The following is an 8,502-nucleotide window of genomic DNA, read 5'->3' as shown; positions in this document are numbered from 1 at the left end:
CTCCAGGAGTTGCCCCTTCACCATGCTGTCTCCACGACAGGCTGAAAAAGTGCAAGTCAAAATCTTTCACTGTCTAAACCCAGATCCTAAGCTGCATAGCTTGCTGCATTTGTGCAAAACAGAAGCTGGAAAATGGCAGGCTTCTAGCTGAGAGAAAGACACCAAAGTCTCAGATGTGCTGCGAGGACGCGTGAGGGTCAAGCTTAGCATGTGAGTGAATGAGAGGCATTTATGATTATTGCGGAACTTGGCAGCAATTATAAAAGCCTGCTCCACAGTGGAAGTGACCATGTTAAATTTCCATTCTTATTTGCATTTGCAAAAATAGAATAAAATTATTTCTTGGGTGGAAACATTTTCTGTGACTGAGCAGTGCTTCTAACTCATTGCTGCTCCTTTTACTTTTCATAGATTTTTTTTTTCCCATGATGGCTGTTGAAATAGGAGATACTTTATACAGAGAGAACATTCATCACAGCACGTTCTGGATCGACACTGAATCAGATTCTTCCAGCGCCAGGGAGTAACCTAGGCCTTTCTGGAAACTGCACTAACACTCAGTCCAACAAGGCTTGAATTTTCAAAGTGCAGTTTAGCAGGCTGAGGTCTTAGTGGTGTTCCTAACCCTCTCCACTCACCTGGCTCTATAATACCTGGGCAGGAGTGCTGAGTTCCCAGGGCAGAGACACTCCCCTGGCAGGTCACAATGTTCTCTCCTGGTGAAAGCCACACAGTGAGCCGGTGCTGGTCCAGGGGAGGCAGAAATGACAGTTGTGTAAGTGAGCAGTGGGCTCCGCCCTGGGGTTGACCTACTGTGCTGGTAACATGTTTTGCTCTTCACACAGATTTCCCGGAAATCAGTTGCAGAGTTTGGCAGAAGACTTCAGGTTGTAAGAGAGTCAACCCCCACACAAAAGCGGCACCAGCCTTTCCTAATCCTCTGAGGGGACTCCTAGGTTCCTGAGGGACAGCACTTCCCCAGGTGCTGCAGGGCTGAGGCCACAGCCTCTTCCCAGTGGATCCCTCTTTGCTTTCTGTGCCACATTGTCCTCTCCTGATGGCCCTGCCGTGTTGTGGCTGCAGCAGATACCTCTTGCGTTTCAGCCATGGGGAGTGCCTTGCATGGTTCTCACGCAGGTGTCCAGCACTTCCCACCTTACTGAGCATGGTGAGGGCAGAGGCCTGGCCTTTGCAGCTTGTCTCTATCACCTAGCATTGTAGATGCGTGTACCCTGCCATATTGTGGGGGCTGAATGAATCCTGTTGAATGATTAAATTACTTGTTGAGCAAATGGATAATAAAATTACTGATCTGGCTGGGTGCAGTGGCTCACGCCTGTAATCCCAGCACTTTGGGAGGCCGAGGCAGGCAGATCACGAGGTCAGGAGTTCGAGACCAGCCTGTCCCATATGGTGAAACCCCGTCTTTACTAAAAATACAAAAATTAGCCAGGGGTGGTGGCATATGCGCCTGTAATCCCAGCTACTCAGGAGGCTGAGGCAGGAGAATCACTTGACCCCAGGAGGCTGAGGTTGTAATGAGGTGAGATTGCATCACTGCACTCCAACCTGGGCAACAGAGCAAGACTCTTATCTCAAAAAATAAAATAAATAAAAATAAAATTGCTGACCTTGAATGTGAACTATTCAGGACACTGCACTAGTGATGCAAGAAACTACTGAATATACAGTGGGAAAAGAACTGAAACTTTTTCTAGAAAATCAGTGACCAGAATAGATCTATAGTTATTTTCATATGTACTGTGTAATTATGGAGAACTGAGGCAGATATTTGGGGGAAAAAAAGTCATATCCTTCCTCATCTCTTATAATCCCTTGAATTTAAATCTTCCCCATCGTTGAGGTCAAAGGTGTTTAGGCACCAGAATTCCTGAATTCGAAATTTTCTTTTCCATTTTCTTTTTATTCTTTCTTCTTTTAGAGACAGGGTCTTGCTTGGTCACCAAGGCAGGAGTGCAGTGGCATGATCATAGTTCACTGTAGCCTAGAATTCCTGGGTTCAAGTGATCCTCCCATCTCAGCCTCCTGAGTAGCTGGGATGATGGGTGCATACCATTTTTTGCGGAGGCGGGGCCTTGCTATGTTGCCCTGGCTGGTCTCCAAATCTTGGCCTCAAACGATCCTCCTGCATTGGCCTCCCATAATGCTGAGATTACAGGCATGGACCACCACTCTCAGCCCTCCATTTTCTTTATTATAAATGTGAGACAGGCATGGTGGCTCACCCCTATAATTCCAGCACTTTGGGAGACTGAGATGGGCAGATCCCTTGAGGTCAGGAGTTTGAGACCAGCCTAGCCCAGCATGGCAAAACCTTGCCTCCACTAAAAAATACACAAATTAAGCTGGGCACAGCGGCTCATGCCTGTAATCCCAGCAGTTTGGGAGGCTGAGGTGGGTGGATCACCTGAGGTCAGGAGTTCCAGACCAACCTGGCTGATATGGTGAAACCCTATCTCTACTAAAAATACAAAAATTAGCTGGACACGGTGGCACATGCCTGTAATCCCAGCTACTCGGGAGGCTGAGGCAGAAGAATCACTCGAACCAGGGAGGCAGAGGTTGCAGTTAGCTGAGATCACACCATTGCACTCCAGCCTGGATGACAAGAGTGAAATTCCATCTAAAAAATATATACAAAATACAAAAATTAGCCAGGTGTGGTGGCATGCACCTGTAATCCCAGCTACTTGGAAGGCTGAGGCACAAGAATCGCTTGAACTTGGGAGGTGGAGGTTGCAGTGAGCTGAGATCGAAGCACTGCACTCCAGCCTGGGAGACAGTGAGACTCTGTCTCAAAACAAACAAACAAACATATATATACACACATATATATAAATATATACACACACATATATATATATGGTCTTTACCTCAGAAACAGGAATACAATTGCTATTTCAAGCTACTTTTACTATTTATTTTTTAAATCATCATAGAAGCATGTCCTAATGACTCTTACCTTTAAAAAAAAAACCCTCCTCGATATCAGGCAGCAATATTTGCTGTTCTGCAATATTTGCTGTTCTGCAGCCTCTGCTGGTGATACCCAAGCAAACAGGGTCTGGAGTGGACCTCCAGCAAACTCCAACAGGCCTGCAGCCGAGGGAACTGACTCTTAGAAGGAAAACTAACAAACAGAAAGGAATAGCATCAACATCAACTAAAAGGACATCCACACCAAAACCCCATCTGTAGGTCACCCGCATCAAAGACCAAAGGTAGATAAAACCCCAAAGATGGGGAGAAACTGAGCAAAAAAGCTGAAAGTTCTAAAAACCAGAGCGCCTATTCTCCTCCAAAGGATTGCAGCTCCGTGCCAGCAACCAAACAAAGCTAGATGGAGAATGACTTCGACGAGTTGACAGAAGTAGGCTTCAGAAGGTCGGTAATAACAAACTTCTCCAAGCTAAAGGAGGATGTTCGAACCCATCGCAAGGAAGCTAAAAACCTTGAAAAGAGATGAGATGAATGGCTAACTAGAATAAATAGTGTAGAGACAACCTTAAATGACCTGTTGGAGCTGAAAACCATGGCACAAGAACTGCGTGACACATGCACAAGCTACAATAGCCGATTCAATCAAGTGGAAGAAAGGGTATCCGTGATTGAAGATCAAATTAATGAAATAAAGCAAGAGGAGAAGTTTAGAGAAAAAAGAGTAAAAAGAAACGAACAAAGCCTCCAAAAAATATGGGACTATGTGAAAAGACCAAATCTACGTCTGATTGGTGTACTTGAAAGTGACAGGGAGAATGGAACCAAGTTGGAAAACACTCTTCAGGATATTATCCAGGAGAACTTCCCCAACTTAACAAGGCAGGCCAACATTCAAATTCAGGAAATACAGAGAACACCACAAAGATACTCCTTGAGAAGAGCAACCCCAAGACACATAATTGTCAGATTCACCAAGGTTGAAATGAAGGAAAAAATGTGAAGGGCAGCCAGAGAGAAAGGTCAAGTTACCCACAAAGGGAAGCCCATCAGACTAACAGCGAATCTCTCAGCAGAAACTCTACAAGCCAGAAGAGAGTGGGGGCCAATATTCAACATTCTTTTTTTTTTTTATATGCCAGCAGTACATATTTATTATTATTCATGAATGGTGAAAAGACTTACAAGGCCCATTTTTATGAGTATAACCACACATACGAAATATCACTTAGCGGCAACATGGGATGAAAAGGACAGTTATATATTTATATTAAAAAAATACACATTTGCATTCAATGTTTACCTAGGAAAAAAATACACGTACACATGCTATTTCAAGTGCTCCCCATAAACTGCTATAAAAGCAGGAAGCATCAAGCTGTAGAAGTTCCAATATACATAACATGTTGAAATATCTTAAGCATAAAAACTGTACATAACTTGCAAAAATAAAGTTCCTTTCTTCAAACATTTTGATCTGAGCTCAAGCAAAGCAAATAATGAACACCAATGATTTCTATACCATTTCACACAATTTAAAATAATGAACATGAAAAGGTCAACAGCTTCAAAAATCCTGAAAATATGGAGGTTATGAGAATGAACAATGCATTTCATCTGAAAAGTCTACAGCAGATCTGCTTCATCCTGGCTCTCAAATATTTAAGGATCTAATTTACTATACTCAAACTCCAAGTTTAGCCAGGACAAACAAAATGATAAAAAGAAAAATTACTGCAAACAGGGCAACATTGCCCTTTAGTTTCTTTAGACAATTTCACTAGTGCAAGAGCATCATTGACCTGAAAGATCCTAAGAGTCACAATTAAAGTACTCATACAAAACTATTTCCTTTGTTCTTTAAAAAGTGCCACATGCTATACTTTTCATTAAAAAAAAAAAAAAACTCAACACAAATAAACTAATGAAAGACCATTTGTCTCCATCTCTTGTCAATGAGGAAAGGCCAAAGTGATTCTTTAATTCCAATTCGAAGTGGTGTTCGTTGGCCAGTGCCCAAGGTCTCCAATTTGGAGCAGTCAAGCTGAGCATTTCTTGGACGCTGTGCTCCTAGGACAGGGCTGTCAGTAATAGGTCTTAAGTGACTGCTGGGGAGGTTGAAGGCATCTGCAATTGCACACACCATTTCATACTTAGTCATCTGTTCATTGCCAGACCAGTGAAAGGTTCCCTTAATTGATGGATCCAGCATTCTCTTCTCTGCTAGCTGCCAGCACACAGTGGCCACCTCTTTGACATGTGTGAGGAACCTCTGCTGCTGGTGATCCATGTTTGCTGACTTGTTGCTGAACTGCACTTTATCAAACATAACAGTCACATTCTTCGAGCTTTTCAACTTCCCCATACAGAATAGGAATCCTCAAAACAGCAGCTCCTAAAGTGTTCTCCAGGACAGCCTTTTCTCCATCTAATTTTGTTTTGCCATACAAATTTAGGGGAGCTGGTATGTCTTCCTCTCTGTAAGGTGGATTTGTTCCATCAAATACATAATCTGAGCTAATGTAGATGAGAAATGCCCCAACAGCAGCTGCTTCCTTTGCTAAATTCCCAGAAGCATCCACATTAAGTTGAGAGGCAGCATCTGGCTGATTTTCTACAACATCTGGTCTTCTCTCTGCTGCACAATGCACTATAACATGGGGCTGAAAATCATGAATGATGTGATGAACTGCATTAGAATCCACAGATTAACCTGGTCAAATTTTGGTCTTGCTCTTCTAAAACCACAGCCAACAGCATGCCAATTATTCTGCTGAAATTGTTTGTGTACAGCTCTGCCAAGAAGCCCAGTGGCACCAGTAACCAGAACCCTCCTATTAGGGATGTTAACTTCCTCCTCCACCAGCCGGCAGCTCCTGGGAACAAAGTGTATAGAGAGCTCTTTCTCCCGCCCCACCATGCCTGCTGTCTTCACGCCACAGCCTCACCGGCCACCACCTCCTCCAACCCAGGATTGATGCGGGCCTCCTCAACATTCTTAAAGGAAAGAATTTTCAACCCAGAATTTCATATCCAGCCAAACTAAGCTTCATAAGTGAAGGAGAAATAAAATCCTTTATAGACAAGGAAATGTTGAGAGATTTTGTCACCACCAGGCCTGCCTTTCAAGAGCTCCTGAAGGAAGCACTAAACCTGGGAAGGAACAACCAGTACCAGCCACTGCAAAAACATGCCAAATTGTAAAGACCATCGATTCTAGGAAGAAACTGCATCAGCTAATGAGCAAAATAACCAGCTAAGATCATAATGACAGGATCAAATTCACACATAACAACATTAACCTTAAATGTAAATGGGCTAAATGCATCAAGTAAAAGCCACAGACTGGCAAGTTGGATAAAGAGTCAAGACCCATCAGTGTGCTGTATTCAGGAGACCCATCTCATATGCAGATACATACAGGCTCAAAATAAAGGGATGGAGGAAGATCTACCAAGCAAATGGAAAACAAAAAAAAAGCAGGGGTTGCAATCCTAGTCTCTGATAAAACGGACTTTAAACCAACAAAGATCAGAAGAGACAAAGAAGGCCATTACTTAATGGTAAAGGGATCAATTCAACAAGAAGAGCTAACTATCCTAAATATATATACACCCAATATAGGAGCACCCAGATTCATAAGGCAAGTCCTTAGAGACCTACAAAGAGACTCAGACTCCCACATAATAATAATGGGAGACTTTAACACTCCACTATCAAAATTAGATAATGAGACAGAAGGTTAACAAGGATATCCAGGACTTGAACTCAGCTCTGCACCAAGCACACCTAATAGGCATCTATTAGGAACTCGCCACCCCAAATCAACAGAATATACATTCTTCTGAGCACCACATCACACTTATTCCAAAATTGACCACACAGTTCGAAGTAAAGCACTCCTCAGCAAATGTAAAAGACCAGAAATCAGAACAAACTGCCTCTCAGACCACAGTGCAATCAAATTAGAACTCAGGATTAAGAAACTCACTCAAAACCACACAACTACATGGAAATTGTACAGCCTGCTCCTGAATGACTACTGGATAAATAATGAAATGAAGGCAGAAATAAAGATGTTCTTTGAAACCAATGAGAACAAAGACACAATGTACCAGAATCTCTGGTACACATTTAAAGCAGTATGTAGCGGGAAATATATAGCACTAAATGCCCACAAGAGGAAGCAGGAAAGATCCAAAATCGACACCCTAACATCACAATTAAAAGAACAGGAGAAGCAAGAGCAAACAAATTCAAAAGCTAGCAGAAGGCAAGAAATAACTAAGATCAGAGGAGAACTGAAGGAGATAGAGACACAAAAAACCCTTCAAAAAATCAATGAATCCAGGAGCTGGTTTTTTGAAAAGATCAACAAAATTGATAGACCACTAGCAAGATTAATAAAGAAGAAAAGAGAGAAGAATGAAATAGATGCAATAAAAACTGATCAAAAGGATATCACCACCGATCCCACAGAAATACAAACTACCATCAGAGAATACTATAAACACCTCTACACAAATAAACTAGAAAATCTAGAAGAAATAGATAAATTCCTGGACACGTACACCCTTGCAAGACTAAGCCACAAAGAAGTTGAACCTCTGAATACACCAATAACAGGCTCTGAAATTGAGGCAATAATTAATAGCCTAGCAACCAAAAAAAGTCCAGGACCAGATGGATTCACAGCCAAATTCTACCAGAGGTACAAAGAGGAGCTGGTACTATTCCTTCTGAAACTATTCCAATCCATAGGAAAAGAGGGACTCCTCCCTGCCTCATTTTATGAGGCCAGCATCATCCGGATATCAAAGTCTGGCAGAGACAAAAAAAAAAGAGAATTTTAGACCAATATCCCTGATGAACATCGATGCAAAAATCCTCAATAAAATACTGGGAAACTGAATCCAGCATCACATCAAAAAGCTTATCCACCACAATCAAGTCAACTTCCTCCCTGGGATGCAAGTCTGGTTCAATATATGCAAATCAATAAACGTAATCCATCACATTAACAGAACCAACGAAAAAACATATGATTATCTCAACAGATGCAGAAAAGACCTTCAATAAAATTCAACATCCCTTCATGCTAAAAACTCAATAAACTAGGTATTGATGGAATGCATCTCAAAATAATAACTATTTATGACAAACCCACAGCCAATATCATACTGAATGGGCAAAAACTGGAAGCATTCCCTTTGAAAGCTGGCACAAGACAGGGATGCCCTCTCTCACCACTCCTATTCAACAAAGTGTTGGAAGTTCTGGCCAGGACAATCAGGCAAGAGAAGGAAATAAAGGGTATTCAGGAAAAGGGGAAGTCAAATTGTCCCTGTTTGCAGATGACATGACTGTATATTTAGAAAACCCCATCGTCTCAGCCCCAAATTTCCTTAAGCTGATAAGCAACTTCAGCAAAGTCTCATAAGCAACTTCAGCAAAGTCTCAGGATACAAAATCAATGTGCAAAAATCACAAGCATTCCTGTATACCAGTAACAGACAGAGAGCCAAATCATGAGTGAACTTCCAT

At 42.1% G+C, this 8,502-nt stretch overlaps 1 pseudogene; it reads right to left on the bottom strand.

Annotated features, from left to right (window-relative positions):
- Nucleotides 1-4,851: 4,851 nt before the first annotated feature.
- LOC709671 (methionine adenosyltransferase 2 subunit beta pseudogene) lies at nt 4,852-5,932 on the bottom strand (annotated as a pseudogene).
- Nucleotides 5,933-8,502: the final 2,570 nt, after the last annotated feature.

The sequence above is a fragment of the Macaca mulatta genome, chromosome 6, assembly GCF_049350105.2.
Source record: "Macaca mulatta isolate MMU2019108-1 chromosome 6, T2T-MMU8v2.0, whole genome shotgun sequence".
Classification (NCBI taxonomy): domain Eukaryota; kingdom Metazoa; phylum Chordata; class Mammalia; order Primates; family Cercopithecidae; genus Macaca; species Macaca mulatta.
This window is presented reverse-complemented; position numbering and strand designations above follow the sequence as displayed.